Source organism: Rutidosis leptorrhynchoides, chromosome 2, assembly GCF_046630445.1.
Source record: "Rutidosis leptorrhynchoides isolate AG116_Rl617_1_P2 chromosome 2, CSIRO_AGI_Rlap_v1, whole genome shotgun sequence".
Taxonomy (NCBI): domain Eukaryota; kingdom Viridiplantae; phylum Streptophyta; class Magnoliopsida; order Asterales; family Asteraceae; genus Rutidosis; species Rutidosis leptorrhynchoides.
The window spans coordinates 18,302,717-18,325,710 of NC_092334.1; the positions used below are offsets into that span (position 1 = coordinate 18,302,717).

A 22,994-nucleotide genomic window follows, 5' to 3' on the forward strand; every position below is an offset into this window, starting at 1 on the left:
GACTTACTAAAAACTACACTACTGTACGATTAGGTACACTGCCTATAAGTGTTGTAGCAAGGTTTAAGTATAACCATTCTCTAAATAAATAAATATCTTGTGTACAATTGTATCGTATTTAATAGTATTTCCTGCAAAAAATATAAGCTATTTTATATACTACTCTGCTAAAACATCAATAATATTCAATTCCCGACCACAAATGATAAGCAATAGTTTTCAAAAACAAGTTCGGTCAAAGTCCACACTCACTAATGCATCCTAACAAATACCGGTCAGACACACTAATGCAATTTCTGGTTCGCTAAGACCTCTGCTCTGATACCAACTGAAACGACCCGACAATATTACTATAAACAAGGTACGTTATTCATTGATCTCATTAGCGAGGTATTTGACCTCTATATGATACATTTTATAAAATATTGCATTCTTATTTCATAATGACCAAACCTTTCATATATAAATGAAAGTTTTAAACATGTGGGCGATCATTTGAGAAATGATCCCCGAATAAATAAGTTCTGGAATATTACAACTTGGCCATAATAGCCAAATATATTACATGACAAAGATAAAGTTTATTAGAATGCAACTTTCTTTAAACACAAGCATGAAAGACGCCATGCAACACCTTAAGCAAGCGATCAGCGGAAGACTTTTAAAGACCTGAGAATAAACATGCTCAAACTGTCAACACAAAGGTTGGTGAGATATAGGTTTTAAAGCCAGCATAAGATATGATAATAGACCACAAGATTTCATGTTATAAACATTTCTGCAAAGATATTCTATATGTTGTTGAGCGCCCAGTAACTATACTTAACAGATATTTTCCGTGCATATTCCCTTTTCAAAGTTATCTCTACACCGTACCAAGTGTAGTAAAACGAAGTACTAAACACCCGTTATGAACTAGTGCTAACTAGCCCGAGTGGGGTTGTCAAACCCGATAGATCTATCAATAGGATTCGCGCTTACATATTAACCATATGTAACAAATAGTTACCAGACTATTAGGGATATATACAAAGGTACAACTCAACATAGAATAAATATTTAAGTACTTGTGTCTATTTCGAAAAACAAAAGCTGCATGAATTCTCATCTCAAAATATTTATAGAGTTAAAAATGGGACTATATAGTCACTGTCGTAAAAGTATAGTTTTAACAAGTTTCCAACTTATTAAAATACAGCCGACGTCCTTGGATTCACGAACCTATAACAATAATAACAATTCAGATAATAATACATGTGAACAAAATTAATATAGCAAGTTCATAGAATACTTATATAATAATTTTTAACATTTTATGTTAGTAGTCCATTGTTAGTAGTCCAAAATAGTCCGAAAAGTCCAAAATAGTCCGAAAAGTCCAACAGTCCAATAATCGGTATATATATGTAATCTTAGAATTACCCCACGGCGTATTGTGTACATATTGTCTTGCATCAATCCAGAGACGTATTGACTTAGGATTTATCAAAACGTATTGTTTACGTATTGTCATGGAATGTACCAAGATTATTATATATATACAATCTCGGAATCTAATGATAACATGTCCAAATATATATAGGATATAGGAAAAGTTAGCAAGGATATGGTTAATATAGTTTTTAAGGTGTTCTTCATATGTGCAAGTTATAAGTTCTTATAATATCTTAATATAACATCGTAATACATATAAATAAGTGTTATTAGAGTTAAGTTAGAAAGATTAGATTAGTTTTCCAAATAAGTTTAAAATTAACTAAACTATGTTCTAGTAGTTATTAGTTATGAATTCTTATATATATATATATATATATATATATATATATATATATATATATATATATATATATATATATATATATATATATATATATATATATATATATATATATATATATATATATATATATATATATATATAGCTATAATCATATGAATTGAACAAGAGTTTTGGTAAGGCTAATACCTTGATTTAAGAAAGATAAGTAGCTGAATATGAAGAGGATTTCTAGAGCTTGAAAAACTCCTTGAATTGGTGCTTAAAGATACCAAACTTGGAATCAAAACTTGAATCAAAGTATGTGTTCTTGATTGCTTCTTATATGATGATTATAGATTGTTTTTGAAGTTAAAAGATGAAGAAAATGCTTGGGGATGATCTAGTATGAAGATGGGAGTATTTTTAGAGAGAATTTAGAGAGTATGAATGAGAAAATGGAATGGAAAAATGGGTGTATGCATAAAAACGTTTTTAAGGTATTTATAGACAACTTATGTTGTCTTTTTTTTGACTAATATCAAGTAAAGTTAAATTGATGTTGTCATGCATGACATAATAAGATTGATAATGTCATGCATGACATAATATATCAATCATGCAGATTTCTATTGGTATATACCAATAGTAAATACTTCTAGAAGCTGTGTATAATATGTGTATAAATACCGTATAAATACCGTATACATACAAGTAGCATTCTTGAGAAAAATGAACTGAAATATGAATATAGCTATCCATTATCTGTATTTGTATATTATTAAGTTTGTTATACTCATTGTATGTAAATACATTTTAACATAATACATTGTATGTAAATACATTTTAACATAAGTTAATTTTGTCATTTAAAAAGTAACATATATACTGTTCAAAAACTCTTTAAATTAGTAGTATGAGAATATATATATATATATATATATATATATATATATATATATATATATATATATATATATATATATATATATATATATATATATAATACCTTGTTAATATACTTAATGAGATATTTAATTATCATATTTTCAAGTTAAATATATATATATATATACACATATATATACATACAAGTTATGACGTTCGTGAATCGTAGGAATAAAAGGGTGACCAAAAGCTTGTGTAAAACTCTTTCCGGAGGTTCAAGACTTATTAAAATTCATTGCTTATCAAGTCGGAATTATTAAATCATGTAGATAGTATAATCAAGTAGTCGGAAAAATCCGAGTCGTCACACCATTGGACTTTACCCTACGATTCAAGAACAATCTATAATTTAAAACTCGAACCCGTCATGATTTATATATGATTTTACTTTCTTAAACGAATACGTTTTATGATATAATAATTTCTATTATTATAACCTCTTAATAAAATGATTTTGAATATAATTAGTTCTAGGAAACTAAATTTTATAATATTTATATATGAAATGATAAAAATTTACTATTAAACGATGCTATTTCAAATTAAAAATTTTACGTATTAAGTCGTTTTATTTTTATGATATAATTTTTGAAATTTTTTTTAAGAAACGAAGTTAAATTAAAAATGTACAATTTGTAAAGCACAACGTACAACAACGTGTAGCTTAAATAGTTGAATCGAAATTAATTCATTTACTATTCATATGAATAGTAAATGAAACGAAATTAATTAATTTACTATTCACATAAAAGTGACATGATAGATATTATTAATTATAAGTTACATAATATACCCCTGAAGTATTTAATAAATACGACTTTTTAAAAATTTACGATTCAAATTTGATTCTAAATTTATTATTATATTATTATATTTTATTTCAATATTATTATATTTATTATATTATTATATTAAAATTTATATTATATTATATATCTTTGTCCAGTCAAAAACTAGGAAAACACATATTACGCTTATAAACTTTATAAACGAGCCTTTTTACAACTAATTTTATAAAGCTTAAGACCAAAACAGATATATATGTATTCAAATATAAAAAGTGGAATTTTTACTCATACTTTTACCCGTCAATTATTAGCAACAAGAGTACGAAATACCGGTCCGTAAAAACTGTCGGCAGATATTATTGAATTCTAATTCACACGTTTTTAATTTTTGATTTTTTTATTATTATTATTGAATTATTGATTATTATTATATTATTATATTTTATTTCAAATTTATTATATTAATATATTTATTATATTATATTATTATATTATTCTATATATATGAATGATTCAATCGAGAGATTTAAAATCTCACACACACATAAACATATTCATATACATATACTCCGTAGTAATATTATTATTAAGATTATATTTCTTAATATTATTATTAATCTTATTATTATTATTAGATTATTATTTTTTTGATACAAAGATAATAATATACATAAAATACTACGACGGGGTTACGTTCGGGTGATTTCAATACAAGTTTTTCAAATGGTTTAAAGCTAAGGAATTCATGGGTATTAAATAAGGAGGTTATGGGTATTGATCGGGGGTATTGTTCGTGAATCAAAGGTCAACCTTGCATTTATCATCTCCGTTGCGTCTGCATATTTTTCCTACAATATTGAACCACAATATTGATATGTGAGTTTTCATAGCTCCCTTTTTAAATGCTTTTGCATTATATATTTTTGGGCTGAGAATACATGCGTATTTTATAACTGTTTTACGAAATAGGCACAAGTACTAAAACAAATTCTACGTGGGTTTAAACCAGAAATATCCCCTTAGCTTGGTAACTATAACTACTGGTGTATGACTGGTATGCGCGAATCCTAAAGATAGATCTATTGGGTCTGACAAACCCCATCCTGACTATGGGATGCTTTAGTACTTCGAGGTTATTTTAAACGCACCTGATCCGGTGTGCTTCAGAGGGTAAAACATGAACGTTAAGGCTTCTTACCGGGTGCCTACAACTTATAGAATGCTTTTATACACTTGCGAGTGTATGGTTATTTATGAAACTGAAATCTTGTGGTCTATTACAACTATTGAAAATCATTATTTATGATAAAACTATGAACTCACCAACCTTTTTGGTTGACACTTTAAAGCATGTTTATTCTCAGGTATTAAAGAAGCTTCCGCTGTTTAACTGCTATGTGCATGGAGACTTACATGGCATATTTTTCAAGGAAACTTTGCATTCAAACATTAATATGTATTATATTTTGACTGTTTAGTCAACTGATGTATTATTATGAACTATCATTTATTGGGATTGTCTATATGTAGAAATCACCACAAGTCAAAAACATTTATGTACATGCTTTAAAAATGTATACAGATTTTAAAACTTTCTTATATAGAAAGCGCGTCATTTGAAATGAATGCAATATTTGTAAAACGTATCATATAGAGGGAAAACCTCGTAATGGGACCGATGAATGATGTGCTGCGTCAATAGGGATTTTGGCTGGCCATCACAGTGTTGCCACCTTCGAAGAATTTGAACCCGTTTCTTGGATTTGTCATTATATTCTAGCAGTCTATGAAGATGATCTAAACTACCCTATTTGGTAACTTCCAGGTGGATATGAAATCGATCCGAATAATATAATTTTGAAGAGAATTTATAATGTGAAACGACCCGTCCATATTACTATAAACGTAGTACGTTATTCATTGGTCCCATAGTGAGGTATTTGACCTCTATATGGTACGTTTTAGAAAATATTGCATTCGTTTCATAAAAAGCACACCATTATTATACATAATGCATGTTTTAAACAAGTGGGCGATTATTTAAGAGATAATCCCCATAATACAACAGTTTTCAAATACTACACACGTGACATAACAGTCGAATATAATACATGACAAAGGTTTTATTGAATGCAACACTTCATTTAAACAAAAGCATGAGACTCCATGCACAGCTTGCTCAGATAATGCAACAACGGAAGACTTTCTTAAGGACCTGAGAATAAACATGCTTAAACAGTCAACACAAAGGTTGGTGAGATATATAGGTTTAAAGCTAGCATCGATATAATTATAGACCACAAGATTTCATAGTTACAAATATTTCAATAAAGATATTCTGTAAGTTGTTGAGCACTTCGGTAACCATACTTAACCATTAATGTGGCATATTTCCTTTATTATGAAATCTCCCTACACTGTAGCAAGTGTAGTAAAAACGAAGTACTATGCAACCGTTTACGATACTAGAGCGACTAGCCCGGTTGGGGTTGTCAAACCCGAAAGATCTATCAATAGGATTCGCGCTTACATGTTCTTACAACATGTAAATATTAGTTACCAAGCTATTAGGGAAGATATGCAAGGTGGTACAACTCAACGTAGAATATATTTTAAGTACTTGTGTCCATGGCGTAAAACATAAAATGCATGTATTCTCATCCCAAAATATTTTTAGAGTTTAAAAATGGGACTATATACTCACTTTCACAGATTTTTACTTCGTCAGAAAATAAGACTTGGCCACAGGTTGATTCACAAACCTATAACAAATATATACATATATATCAAAGTATGATCGAAATATATTCACAACATTTTTATTACGTGTTGATGATTTAAGTTGTCCAGTTAGCAGTCCAACGTTAGTAGTCCATAATTAGTAGTACATAAATAATTTAATATATATCTCGAATCAATCCATGACCCAGTGTATACACGTCTCAGGCTAGATCACAACTCAAAGTATATATATATTTTGGAATCAACCTCAACCCTGTATAGCTAACTCCCGCATTACTGCATATAGAGTGTCTATGGTTGTTCCGAAATATATATATAGATGGGTCGATATGATATGTCAAAATATTGTATACGTGTCTATGGTCTATCAAGATTACATAATATATAATATAAGTTATTTAAGTTATTGTTAGAATAGATTTTTGTAAATTAATCCCGTAGTCAAATTAACCATTTTTAACCAATTTTGTTTTACCCATAACTTCTTCGTTTTAAATCCGTTTTGAGTGAATCAAATTGCTATGGTTTCATATTGAACCAAAGATTACTAATATAAACAGAAAAAGTATAAGTTTATAGTCGTAAATACAAGTTACAAGTCATTTTGTAAGAGGTAGTCATTTCAGTCGAAAGAACGACGTCTTGATGACCATTTTGAAAAACATACTTCCACTTTGAGTTTAACCATGATTTTTGGATATAGTTTCATGTTCATAAGAAAAATAATTTTCCCAGAAGTATAGCTTTTAAATCAAAGTTTGTCATAGCTTTTAATTATCCAAACCAAAACAGTCCCCGGTTTTACTATGACGGCGTATGTCCGGTTTTACGGTGTTTATCGTGTTTCCAGGTTTTAAATCATTAAGTTAGCATATCATATAGATATAGAACATGTGTTTAGTTGATTTTAAAAGTTAAGTTAGAAGGATTAACTTTGTTTGCGAACAAGTTTAGAATTAACTAAACTATGTTCTAGTGATTACAAATTATAATCTTCGAATAAGATAGTTTTATATATATGGATCGAATGATGTTATGAACATCATTACTACCTCAAGTATAGTAGGTAAACCTACTGGAAATGATGAGAAAATAACTTGAGCTTCAAAGAATCTTTGATGGCTTGGAAGTTCTTGAAGCAGAATCATGACACGAAAACAAGTTCAAGTAAGATCACTACTTGATTTAAGATAGTTATGTTTATAGGAATTAAACCAAAGCTTGGATATGATTATTACCTTGATTAAGAATGAAAAGTTACTGAGATTAGATGGAAGTTCTTGATCTTTAATGAGTTGTTGGATTGGATTAAAAAGATTGAAAGTAATCTTGCAACATCTTGATTCTAGGTTGTTTTTATGATGATTAAAGCTTGTAATTGAAGCTAAATGATGGGGAAGATGCTTGGAGATGATCAAGTATGAAGTTAGGAGTATTTTGAGAGAGAATTGGGAGTGTAAGTATGAGAAAATGGAATGAAGAAATGGTGTGCATGCATAAAAACGTTTTTAGTTTATAAAGAAAGAAAAGATTCCTAATTTTGTTTTCTTGCTAAATAATTCATGCTACTTGACAAATGGTTGGTTTCACATGTTTCTTAATCATTTAAGGCTGCTAAGGAGTAGATTTTTATTGGTATATACCAATAGTAAATACATCTAGAAGCTGGGTATAATACGAGTGCAAATACCGAGTGAATACGAGTCGAATTCTTGATGAAAACAAATGGGAATACAATTGTGATTATTTTTGTTAAGTAAGAGTGTTTTGATATATGTATTGAACTCCTTCAAATGTGTATTAATACATCTTAATATACTATCTATATATATATATATATATATATATATATATATATATATATATATATATATATATATATATATATATATATATATATATATATATATATATATACATTTTAACTGAGTCGTTAAATCATCGTTAGTCGTTACATCTAAGTGTTGTTTCGAAACCTTTAAGTTAACGACCTTGTTAAATGTAATTAATACCATTGTTACTATATCTAATGAGTTGTTAAATTGTTATATTATCATGATAACATAGTGTGTTAATATATCTTAATACGATATATAAATATTAAGACGTTATTACAACGATAATCGTTACGTATATATATCGTTTCAAAATCCTTAAGTTAGTAGTCTCATTTTATGTATATAGTTCATGGTTAATATACTTAATGAGATACTTAATTATCATTTCATCATGTTAAATATATATATAAGTTCATATATATATTATCATGTCATTTACAAGTTATAACGTTCGTGAATCATCGGACAAATTGGGTTGTCACACGTTTACATAAAATTCGTTCCAATTAATCAAGTCTTAACAAATTTGATTTCTTAACATGTTGGAAATATTTAATCATGTAAATATTAATATCGTTTAATATATAACCATGGAAAAAATCTGGGTCATGACAGTACCTACCCGTTAAAGAAATTTCGTCCCGAAATTTGAAGTAGTACCTATTCAATGGGCGGTGCTTGTAAACAGATGTGGATACTTCTGTTTCATCAGATCCTCTCTTTCCCAAGTGAACTCAGGACCTCTTTGAGCATTCCAACGAACCCTAACTATAGGTATGTTGCTTTGCTTGAGCCGTTTGACTTCACGATCCATGATTTCGATGGGCTCTTCTATAAAATGCAGTTTCTCGTCGATTTGGATTTCTTCAAGAGGAACAGTGAGGTCTTCTTTTGCAAGGCATTTCCTTATGTTCGAGACGTGAAAGGTATTGTGTACTCCAGCAAGTTGTTGTGGTAGCTTAAGTCGATAAGCCACCGGTCTAATACATTCGATGATCTTGAATGGTCCTACGTATCTTGGGTTCAATTTACCCTCTTACCAAAGTGTATCACACCTTTCCATGGTGACACCTTTAACATAACCATATCATCAACCTGAAATTCTAACGGCTTCCTTCAAATATCAGCATAGCTCTTTTGACGACTTTGGGCGGTCTTCAATCTCTCCTTGATTTGTACAATCTTTTCAGTAGTCTCCCGTATGATCTCGGGACTAGTCAGTTGTCTGTCACCTACTTCGTTCCAACAGATAGGGGATCTACACTTTCTTCCATAAAGTGCTTCAAATGGTGCAGCATTAATACTCGTATGATAACTGTTGTTATACTAGAATTCTGCCAATGGTAAATATTTATCCCATCCGTTTCCGAAATCGATCACACATGCTCTAAGCATGTCTTCAAGAGTCTGAATGGTCCTTTCGCTTTGCCCATCGGTTTGAGGATGATATGCAGTGCTCATATCCAGACGAGTCCCTAGAGCTTCATGTAGTGATTGCCAAAACCTTGACGTAAACCTACTGTCGCGATCTGATATAATGGAGATAGGTACTCCATGTCTTGAAACAACTTCCTTCATGTATAATCGTACCAATTTATCCATCTTATCCATTTCCTTTATAGGTAGGAAATGTGCAGATTTGGTGAGACGATCGACAATAACCCCAATGGTGTCATAACCCCATGCAGTCTTTGGTAGCTTCGTGATGAAATCCATGGTAATACATTCCCATTTCCATTCTGGGATTTCTGGTTGTTGAAGCAGACCTGACGGTTTCTGATGTTCCACCTTGACTTTGGAGCAAGTTAAACATTCTTCGATGTACGTTGCAATATCAACTTTCAAATTCGGCCACCAAAAGTGTGCTTTTAGATCTTGATACATCTTTCCAGCTCCTGGATGTATCGAGTATCTCGTCTTATGTGCCTCATCCAAAACCAATTTTCTTAATCCTTTAAACTTCGGTACCCAAATGCGTCCAGCAAAGTATCGGGTTCCGTCTTCCCGTGTAACAAGTTGTTTATCTAATCCTTTAAGCATCTCATTTCTAAAGTTTTCTTCAGAAAGAGCTCCTTGTTGAGCCTCCTTAATTTGGGTAGTGAGGTTCGTACGCATCTTCATATTCTTTGCTCGTACTCGAATCGGCTCTCTTTCCTTCCTGCTTAAAGCATCTGCAACTACATTTGCTTTCCCGGGATGATAGCGAATTTCACAATCATAGTCGTTTATCAGCTCGACCCACCTACGTTGCCTCATGTTCAGTTGTTTTTGGTGGAAGATATGTTGAAGGCTTTTATGGTCGGTATACACAGTACATTTAACCCCGTACAAGTAGTGTCTCCAAATCTTTAATGCAAACACCACTGCTCCTAATTATAGATCATGAGTCGTATAATTTTGTTCATGAATCTTCAGTTGTCGGGATGCATATGCAATAACCTTCTTTCGTTGCATGAGAACATAACCAAAACCTTGTCGCGAAGCGTCACAATAAATTACAAAATCATCGTTTTCTTCAGGTAACGATAGAATAGGCGATGTAGTCAACTTCTTCTTTAATAGTTGAAATGCAGCTTCCCGCTCAGAAGTCCAATCATACTTTTTCCCTTTATGTGTTAATGCCGTCAATGGTTTGGCTATCCGGGAAAAATCTTGAATAAACCTTCTGTAATAGCCAGCAAGACCCAAAAATTGGCGTATTTGCGTTGGAGTCTTTGGGATCTCCCACTTTTCAATGGCTTCAATCTTGACTGGATCAACCTGAATTCCTTCACTGCTGACAATGTGACCAAGGAACTGTACTTCCTTCAGCCAAAAGGCGTACTTGGAAAACTTTGCGTATAACTTTTCTTTCTTTAACAGTTCCAACACCAACCTTAAATGTTGTTCATGTTCTGCTTCATTCTTAGAATAAATAAGAATGTCATCAATAAAGACGATAACAAACTTATCTAAGTATGGACTGCATACCCTATTCATGAGGTCCATGAATACAGCTGGTGCGTTTGTCAGCCCGAACGGCATGACTAAAAATTCATAATGACCGTAGCATGTCTGAAATGCGGTTTTCGGAATATCTTCTTCTTTGACACGCAACTGATGATAACCCGATCTCAGATCGATTTTGGAGTAAACAAGAGATCCCTGCAGCTGATCAAACAAGTCATCAATTCTCGGTAATGGGTACCGATTCTCGATAGTTAACTTGTTTAATTCGCGGTAATCTATACACATTCGGAAGGATCCATCTTTCTTCTTGACGAATAAAATCAGAGCTCCCCACGGTGAAGTGCTTGGTCGAATGAATCCACGGTCTAGTAATTCTTGTAACTGGCTTTGTAACTCTTTCATCTCAGACAGTGCAAGTCTGTATGGAGCACGAGCAACTGGTGCAGCTCCTGGTACTAGATCTATTTTAAATTCTACAGATCTAAATGGAGGTAATCCCGGCAACTCTTCCGGAAAGACTTCAGGAAAATCTCTTACCACAGGCACGTCGTTGATGCTCTTCTCTTTTTCCTTCGTTTCGACTTTATTAACATGTGCTAAGATAGCATAGCACCCTTTCTTCAAGCACTTTTGGACTTTCAAGCAGCTAATGAGTTTTAGCTTTGAGTTACCCTTCTCACCATAAATCATTACTGACGTTTTATCCTTACGAGGAATGCGAATTGCCTTCTTGGCACACACAACTTCAGCTCCTATTTTGGACATCCAGTCCATGCCGATTATTACATCAAAACTTCCTAATTCTACGGGTATCAAATCAATTTTAAGCGTCTCTCCAGCTAAATTTATTTTACAATCACGGCAAATTTTATCAGCTTTAATTAGTTTACCATTAGCTAACTCAATCATGTACTTAGCATCTAGAGGTAATGATGAACAATTCAATTTAGCATAAAAGTCTCTACACATGTAACTTCTATCAGCACCAGTATCAAATATAATAGATGCTGATAAGTCATTAATGGTAAACATACCCGTAACAAGCTCCGGGTCTTCACACGCCTCTCTAGCATTAATAACAAATGCTCTTCCCCGTGCAGGTCCATTATTCTTCTCTGGATTCGGGCACTGGCTCTTAATATGACCCTGTTTCCCACACCCGTAACAAGTAACAGTAGCCATGGCTGTTCTATTTGCATTGGTGGCAGGAGTCTTGGTGCCATTTGTATTTGTGACGGGAACCCTACAATCTTCAGCAAGATGACCCCTTCGATCACATTTGTTGCACACCACATTACAAAAACCAGAGTGATGTTTGTGGCATCTGTTACATAAAGGATTTCGTCCTTTGTAACCTGAGCTTGAACCACTACCCGCACCTTGCATGGTTTCCTTTTTCTTAAGAGATTGTTGTTGGTGACCTCGATCACGGTTTCCATCCCACTTTCTTTTGTTATCCGATACCTTGGCATCGGTATTTGATGCATTCTTATCCAGGATGATCTGATCTATTAGTTCGTTTGCCATGGTGATAGCTTCATGAATTGTCTTGGGTTTGGATGCTGTAACATTGGCCTTGATGTTCTTTGGCAGACCATCTTTGTACAATTCAATCTTTCGCTCTTCCGTTGGTACCAATTCAGGACATAACAAGGCTAATTCCATGAATCGCCTATTATAGTTAGTAAGTTCCATGCCATCAACTTTCAGATTTTGTAGCTCGGTTTCCATCTTCCTGACCTCATTTCTTGGGCAGTATTCAGTGATTAGCATATTTTTCAACTCTTCCCAAGGAGTATCATATGCTTCATCGCCCCCTACAGCTTTTATATAGTTTTTCCACCATGTAAGTGCACCATCCTGTAATGTGCATGAAGCATACTTTGTCCTATCCCCTTCCGCACAACCACTAATTTTAAATACGGACTCCAGCTTTTCGAACCATCGGGTTAAACCGACTGGTCCTTCTATTCCGCTGAATGATGAAGGTTTGCAACCTTGAAATGCTTTATATAAGCATCCAACACCAGGGTTGGTGTTGTTTGCTATTGCTCTTGCCGCTTCGACCCAAAGCATACGGCCGTTTACGCGTTGGTTGATAAGCTCCTCAATTTCTTGTTCTGTCATTCGGTTTATTCGAGCCATGTTTCTTCAATAAACATATAAGATAATTAATCACATAGAATATTATAGATGTAGCGAGTAATTAATGGTACATCGTGGCATATTAATAATATGAACCAATTATTATAAAAGCCTTTTCTTCTTATTAGCACTTTATAATTATATCCAGGGTAGTACCTACCCGTTAAAGTTCATACTTAATAGCTTAGTACAAAAATTAACTACTACAATCTAGATAATATTCTATTATGAAAAATTTAAAGTAAAATCATATAATCATTTCACGCCTATTCATGATATAGCAATACAATACCAGTATTTCACATAGTTATATTTTACATAATACATATGTAGGATAAAATAAAGCACACTACATAATATTATACATGGCATGAAATGTTATCATGGCTGGAGGTGATTCAAAAACGACGGAGCCTTTTAGTTGTTGGTGAATCAATTTGTTTAGGTGGAATGAGGGATAGACGCACAGTGTATTTTGTTGTTGGTCGGGGGTTGGAGGTACTTAATATCTCGATGGGATTATCAGGGAGATTTATATGGTAAGGGTGGTTTGGTGGTAAAAGGTGTCGGTTTTCAAGCCCTACTACAATAGGAAGTTTAACACCGGGTCTTTTTGTTGCGTTAATCCATTTATGTTTAGAAATTTCTTTGACTTCCTCCTCCGCCTCAGGATCGTTTTCAGGTTCTTTCACTTTCGGTTCTTCTGGAAATTGTGAATCTTCCCAAAATGCATCCGACTCCAGGTCATCATCGTCATCAGTTATATAGATGATTGATACATCTTTCTTCGGGTCATCGTCATTATCAGATAAGTAGATGATTGGTACTTTTGCTGGAGATTCCTCTTCAGAGTCGCTGAATGTGATAATGAGATTGGTGCTAGAAGTAGACATCTATCACACATTAACTACCACATTAGTAATATACCACATAATATTTACATGTTACAATATTCAATTTCCGACCAAAAATGATAAGCAATGGTTTTCAAAAACAAGTTCGGTCAAAGTCCAGACTCACTAATGCATCCTAACAAATACCGGTCAGATACACTAATGCAAATTCTGGTTCGCTAAGACCTCTGCTCTGATTCCAACTGAAATGACCCGTCCATATTACTATAAACGCAGTACGTTATTCATTGGTCCCATAGCGAGGTATTTAACCTCTATATGATACGTTTTAGAAAATATTGCATTCGTTTCATAAAAAGCACACCATTATTATACATAATGCATGCTTTAAACAAGTGGGCGATTATTTAAGAGATAATCCCCATAATACAGCAGTTTCCAAATACTACGCACGTGACATAACAGTCGAATATAATACATGACAAAGGTTTTATTGAATGCAACACTTCATTTAAACAAAAGCATGAGACTCAATGCACAGCTTGCTCAGATAATGCAACAGCGGAAGACTTTCTTAAGGACCTGAGAATAAACATGCTTAAACAGTCAACACAAAGGTTGGTGAGATATATAGGTTTAAAGCTAGCATCAATATAAATATAGACCACACGATTTCATAGTTACAAATATTTCAATAAAGATATTCTGTAAGTTGTTGAGCGCTTAGGTAACCATACTTAACCATTAATGTGGCATATTCTCTTTATTATGAAATCTCCCTACACTGTACCAAGTGTAGTAAAAATGAAGTACTATGCAACCGTTTACGATACTAGAGCGACTAGCCCGGTTGGGGTTGTCAAACCCGATAGATCTATCAATAGGATTCGCGCTTACATGTTCTTACAACATGTAAATATTAGTTACCAAGCTATTAGGGAAGATATGCAAGGTGGTACAACTCAACGTAGAATATATTTTAAGTACTTGTGCCCATGGCGTAAAACATAAAATGCATGTATTCTCATCCCGAAATATTTTTAGAGTTTAAAAATGGGACTATATACTCACTTTCACAGATTTTCACTTCGTCAGAAAATAAGACTTGGCCACAGGTTGATTCATGAACCTATAACAAATATATACATATATATCAAAGTATGATCGAAATATATTCACAACATTTTTATTACGTGTTGATGATTTAAGTTGTCCAGTTAGCAGTCCAACGTTAGTAGTCCACAATTAGTAGTACATAAATAATTTAATATATATCTCGAATCAATCCACGACCCAGTGTATACACGTCTCAGGCTAGATCACAACTCAAAGTATATATATATTTTGGAATCAACCTCAACCCTGTATAGCTAACTCCCGCATTACTGCATATAGAGTGTCCATGGTTGTTCCGAAATATATATATATAGATGGGTCGATATGATATGTCAAAACATTGTATACATGTCTATGGTCTATCAAGATTACATAATATATAATATAAGTTATTTAAGTTGTGGTTAGAATAGATTTTTGTAAATTAATCCCGTAGTCAAATTAACCATTTTTAACCAATTTTGTTTTACCCATAACTTCTTCGTTTTAAATCCGTTTTGAGTGAATCAAATTGCTATGGTTTCATATTGAACCAAAGATTACTAATCTAAACAGAAAAAGTATAAGTTTATAGTCGGAAATACAAGTTACAAGTCGTTTTGTAAGAGGTAGTCATTTCAGTCGAAAAAATGACGTCTTGATGACCATTTTGAAAAACATACTTCTACTTTGAGTTTAACCATGATTTTTGGATATAGTTTCATGTTCATAAGAAAAATCATTTTCCCAGAAGTATAGCTTTTAAATCAAAGTTTGTCATAGCTTTTAATTATCCAAACCAAAACAGTCCCCGGTTTTACTACGACGGCGTATGTCCGGTTTTATGGTGTTTATCGTGTTTCCAGGTTTTAAATCATTAAGTTAGCATATCATATAGATATAGAACATGTGTTTAGTTGATTTTAAAAGTTAAGTTAGAAGAATTAACTTTGTTTGCGAACAAGTTTAGAATTAACTAAACTATGTTCTAGTGATTACAAGTTATAATCTTCGAATAAGATAGTTTTATATATATGGATAGAATGATGTTATGAACATCATTACTACCTCAAGTATAGTAGGTAAACCTACTGGAAATGATGAGAAAATAACTTGAGCTTCAAAGGATCTTTGATGGCTTGAAAGTTCTTGAAGCAGAATCATGACACGAACACAAGTTCAAGTAAGATCACTACTTGATTTAAGATAGTTATGTTTATATGAATTAAACCAAAGCTTGGATATGATTATTACCTTGATTAAGAATGAAAAGTTACTGAGATTAGATGGAAGTTCTTGATCTTTGATGAGTTGTTGGATTGGATTAAAAAGATTGGAAATAATCTTGCAACATCTTGATTCTAGGTTGTTTTTATGATGATTAAAGCTTGTAATTGAAGCTAAATGATGGGGAAAATGCTTGGAGATGATCAAGTATGAAGTTAGGAGTATTTTGAGAGAGAATTGGGAGTGTAAGTATGAGAAAATGGAATGAAGAAATGGTGTGCATGCATAAAAACGTTTTTAGTTTATAAAGAAAGAAAAGATTCCTAATTTTGTTTTCTTGCTAAATAATTCATGTTACTTGACAAATGGTTGGTTCCACATGTTCTTTAATCATTTAAGGCTGCTAAGGAGCATATTTTTATTGGTATATACAAATAGTAAATACATCTAGAAGCTGGGTATAATACGAGTGCAAATACCGAGTGAATACGAGTCGAATTCTTGATGAAAACAAATGGGAATACAATTGTGATTATTTTTGTTAAGTAAGAGTGTTTTGATATATGTATTGAACTCCTTCAAATGTGTATTAATACATCTTAATATACTATATATATATATATATATATATATATATATATATATATATATATATACACATTTTAACTGAGTCGTTAAATCATCGTTAGTCGTTACATCTAAGTGTTGCTCATTGTGATATAGTTCTTGCTGCCATCCATACAGATTACGCGGTCTTGCTTGATAAAAAGTTGGGTCGAAGGAAATTAGATGGTGGGTATGTTCATAGTGGGTTGTTAAAAGCTGCCGGAGTTATATTGGATGCTGAAAGTGACACTTTGAAGAAGCTGTTAGAGAGTTACCCGAGCTATACGTTAACTCTAATGGGTCACTTACTTGGGTCAGCTGTGGCTGCATTGTTGGCCATGGTGGTGGTCACAAACCGAGATATGTTTGGGAACATTGATAGGAAAAGGGTTCGATGCTTTTTTATTGCACCCGCCGGATGTATGTCACTTAACTTGGCCTTAGATATGCTGATGTCATCAATTTTGTTCGTGCTGCAGGCAAGTTTTTCTTACCTTTTATACAATTAGAGAGATATACTGAGACAATAAAGAGCTTTCTTAACTTTTATGCATTGTATGATGAAAACCAGAGCTAGCAAAATGGGTAGGTTGGGTAACCAGTTAAAGCAAGTAATTTTAAATTCAGTTGTGGTCAAGTTAATACACCAATATCCACAAAAGCATAGTGTTTATAACAGTTTGTCATTAGTAATATAATAACGATCATGATTCTTTGTTTGAACAGTTTACCATGTTTGTTGTGCTTAAGATGTGTAACAGACACATGCACATCGGAGGACAGAAAACTCAAAGATCCAAGAAGGCTATATGCACCTGGTCGCCTCTACCACATTGTTGAGCGAAAACCTTTCGGGTATTATCAATAAAAAAACTTCTAAGTGACCGAACTCATATTTGGCATAATATGATTGTAGATATGGCAGGTTTCCACACGTTATAAAATCAGCGGTGCCTGTTGATGGAAGATTTGAGCACATTGTGTCTCACTCTGATGTATCATCATTATTATAGGGTAGTACATATTTGATTATAGATGAGCTAATGAATAGGTGTAGAATGTGTTGAAACACATTTTAGTTAACTTGCTTATTCTAACTCTCAATAATTGAAATCCATTAAACCCATTAGACATGGATATATGCTTTCTCAAAATTTAGCATTTTCAGGGTTATTTTTCCTTTTGTTATAAAATTCTCATTTCATGATCATGCTTTAAAGTATCCGTTTTAATGTGTGGTCTACTGCAGCTCTTCAGTTGGAGAATTACAAAATTGGTAGTGTACAACATCGAACCATCTCATCCTCGTGGTATGACTGCAAGTTCTCTACTTAGTTTAATATTTACAGTTATAATTATGTTTCTTTGATATAACTTCAATTATAAGGATTGGAATAATATTTCATGGGGCTTTATTCTTATCTTTTTTATGATAGAAGTCATAGTGTATTTGATAAATGTAATGTAGTGTACATAGTGCTACAAGTGGGGCTATAAGCATTTTGGCTACCCCATCAATTTGGAACAAAAAATATTATCTGAATGTCGAGGTTACTACAACACATGCAAAATAAAAAAATTACTAAAATTTACTCACGTAAAACCAATACCCGCTTAATCCAATAAAGTAGCCCCGCAAAATCGCGGGCACTAAGCTAGTAATAATAATAATAATAATAATATTAAAACTAGTGAAATGACACGTGGAACCACTAGTTTGTTTAAAAGAAACATTTTAATAATATGTTTTAAGTATTAAGTGAATGTAAATGTTAAGGTCATTTGGTTTAATTACCGGCGAAACCACGAATTCCGACTAAGAAACTTCTCGTTGTTTCTACAAATATTGATGTACTTAACATTTTTTTTTATTATTTTTTTGGCAAAAAACAGGAAGCAAAATAGATAAAGACTTTTCACAAAAAGGTGAAAAGTCAAACAATACAAAATGGGTCGAATTGGACTTACATTACTGTCCAGACAACCATGAATTCACATCTACTAACAAACTATGAAGGAGCTGTTAAAAACTAAAAACTGCACTAACATATAGAAGCAAGAAAACAACAAAACAACAAAACAAAAGGATCTCCCTAGAAGCCAGTTCTTTGACCTCTTTATCGTAACAACCATAAATGAACTGCATTTATTCTCCCACCACTCTCTTCTAATTTTCATTACAATTACTATTTTCCTTGTCATAAAAGCATATATTACAACCTTTTATTGAGATATGTACTTCGCATACATATGTAACGTAATTAATCCCGTAAATAGAACCCATATTTAAATTATAATAATTATTATAATTATAACAATAAATAATAATAAAAAATTTTACTTAACAATTGTGTATTTATATTTTTATTAATAATTATTAGTAATAACAAATGCCTTTTGAAAGTTTTTTAAAAACTAAAATACAATTATTTTTACAATATGCCTCAAAGTTTGTACATGTGTTCATGGGGTATTTTGTAAGAGATTGTACAATTTATTTTAAAGTTTATACATATGGTCATGATGGTGTTTTATCATAAGGTTGTACATAATGTTTCAAATATCGTATATATGGTCATGAGAGTGTTTTACCATAAGCTTGTACATAATGCTTCAAATATTGTACATATGGTCATGAGGGTGTTTTATCATAAGTTTGTACATAATGCTTCATATATTATACAATTAACATGTTAAATTTATTTTAAATATAATTAATTATTTTAATGACATTAGCATGGGGCTTAAAATTTTTCTCTTTATTTTGAATTTTTTTAAGCTTGAATAATCCTTATTTATGACATCATCATTATAGAGATTTATTAGACACTACTATAAATTTAGTCTTTAAAAGACAATAATTTTAATATATTAATATTACTTTTTAATAATCATAATTAAAATTCATTGCAATTAATTTAATTATTTAATATTATTACTCAATATACTAATTGGTGTATTTGATATCAACACCCCAATTGGTGTATTTGATATCAACACCCCATTGGTTAACACCCCCATTCCCACTATTTAAACCGTTTCTCACCCCAAACCGACCCACAACCCAGGGACCATTCATGCCAAAAGTCCAAACTTCAAGGGCCTAACATGCTAAACCTTAAAGCTTACACTTTTCCCCCAACAACAAACCACTGACAACTTCAAATGTCCTTACCGTCCCGTTCGTCAAACCTTACGCGTCACCAGCATCACCTTTAAACACGAAATAATTTTACGAACAAAACCCAACAAACTACATCGAAAACGGAGGTGTCTTGCTGTTTTATTTTATTATCTCCATTACCACCACTATACTATTACTATTAGTATTATTATTATTACTATTAGTATTAGTATTAACACTAACATTAACATTAACATTAACATTAACATTAACATTAGCATTAACATTAACATTATTATTATTATTACTATTACTACTTATATTACTTATTATTATTATTATTATTATTATTATTATTATTATTATTATTATTATTATTATTATTATTATTATTATTATTATTATTATTATTATTATTATTATTATTATTACTATTACTATTATTATTTGACATATTAAAATAATAATAATAATAATTTGACATAGGGTATCCATATTATTTTTATTATTGTTATTATTATTATTATTATTATTATTATTATTATTATTATTATTATTATTATTATTATTATTATTATTATTATTATTATTATTATTATTATTATTATTATTAGAATTAGAACTACTTATAATTTCATTCTCTTTTTTAATATTGTTGTTAAGTCATTTTTGCATTTTTTTTACTCATGTCATAATTCTCTTTTCTTTAACATATAATTTTTCTTAAGAAAAACAAAGAAATGTCACAATTACCAGACATTCATTTTATGACAATTTGTTTCGTAAATGTATAAGAAAACGAACTACCCTTAATTATTCCAACTCATTACAGTTGCAGTAACTTTTTTCCCACTTCATTCGGCGAAGCACTATAAAAGTAAAATTCCAAGGACAAAATTTTTCATTACTAAATATGATACTACTCCGTCCCAATTTAATAGTTCATAGAAAAAAAAATACAGTTTAAGAAAAAATGACTGTCACATGTATTTTTTTTTTGTCTAATTTCCAGCTTTAACCCTTACCTTTTACCTACATTTTTGTCTTTTTAAATTCTACCCAAATATTCTTATCTATTTATAGAAGTTGAATATTAATTTATGACATATCAAAAAGAAAAGATTAACTATTAATATGAGACGAAGGGAGTAACAAATAATATGTAACGACAAAAAACAAAGAAAAAAAATCCATACTATTTGAATAACTGCATAAACATTTCACGCCGCGGCGAAGCGCAGACCTTGAAAACTAGTTAGTATTTAATAAGTGTAGGAATAAATGAAACAAAAAGTTGGGTTTGATTACTATAATTTTAATTTATTGTGAGCTTTCTTTTTCATCCTAGAGATAATATTTTATGATCATGTAAATCAATGTCCTGATAAACAGTTAGATGCATTGTTAAGAAGGATAACTCTTATGTACTATGATGAATTATAATAAAAAATAAATATTTATTTATATTTCAAATCTTATTATTTCTTCAGTACATTCATATTCATACCCAGTCATAGACTCCAATCTCTAAGTATAATATTCATTGCTGTTTGTACAAGAGAAACACTGAATACACCAAATGTATCTAACTTTGAACTTTTCTTCAAAGTTCATCGCAAGTATACAGATTCAGATAATCATATTACATACATAGTCAGGATGCAGTGCAATTACAGATGTAGAAGACTTCTTCATCTAAACAAGATGTGGATGGATCACTTACAAGATTCATATGAGTCATAAATGGCCCTTTCACTTTACAGATCGACAATTAGAGAATAAGTTAGGTACCTATTACTTATGAAAATATTGATATGCTTTTGCTTTATTGATTTGTGATCATTGCTTGATGTCCTTCTCTCATTTGTTACACGATCCTTTACAGTTGGACATCATAAATGAGACTCAAACAACCATAGTCTACATAATAAATGTAACTGCTAACTACTCATTTAATAACCCATGAGCTGTAACCAATGTAATAATTGAGGAGAAGAGATATCCTTCAATCATGGAGAATAATCAGACTTGGATTATACGTAGTAACATTCTTCTATGATAACTCCTTGATGACGCATGCTGTCGTGATGTCAGCTGTTGATATATGATTATTTTAATTGATGACACGTGTAAGCACTAGATTATGCTCACTACTTGAAGAATATTAGCCGTCAGATCAGTTTTTGGACGGTCACTATTTGATATTTGAATACTTGAGGGTATAAGACATGTCTATAAATTTCAGTATCTTGGTATGTGACGTCTCCAAGAAGAAATTTAGTAAGTATGAGGGCGGGGGATCTCTCTGAGAACAAAGTAAAGAAGTGGGGAGTTGATCATCAACACTTGGTTGATGACCTTAATCAATGGTATGAGGAGTTGAAACAGACACACACTGAATTCATTAGCAGTGGTAGATTAGGGTACGATGATCGAACTAAGTTATTCAACATCTCTGCCTGTCCCGATTCGAACGAGTGGATTATCCTTACGTACAATCAGCATCGGTTGATGCTTGCTTGTGCAAGGGATAACCGTCAGATAGAGCCGTCTGTACCTGAAAGTCAAATCAGTGCATTGATATCACAGCTTGGATCTTTGAGTAATATACAGTCACAGTTGAGCAATATGCAGACCCAGATGAACACCATACATGCCAAGTTGATTCAACGAGTCACAGTTGAGCAATATGCAGACCCAGATGAACACGATACATGCCAAGTTGATTAAACGCTGAACAAGTGGGTCCCAGTGGGCCATATCAATAATGTAATGTTATATATCGTGTCCTTGTAATAATTGTATTGTATATACGCGTGATAAGTGTGTGGGTCATGTAGGCCATAGGTATCTTTAAAGTAGATCGACGTGTGTGGTCTATGTTTAAAGTTAAATAAGTGCGCGGGCCACAGCAATAATGTA

The 22,994-nt window shown here is 31.9% G+C and overlaps 1 pseudogene; it reads left to right on the top strand.

The window, feature by feature from the left end:
- The first annotated feature begins 565 nt into the window (after positions 1-565).
- Positions 566-17,525, top strand: LOC139887664 (uncharacterized; annotated as a pseudogene).
- The last annotated feature ends 5,469 nt before the right edge of the window (positions 17,526-22,994 follow it).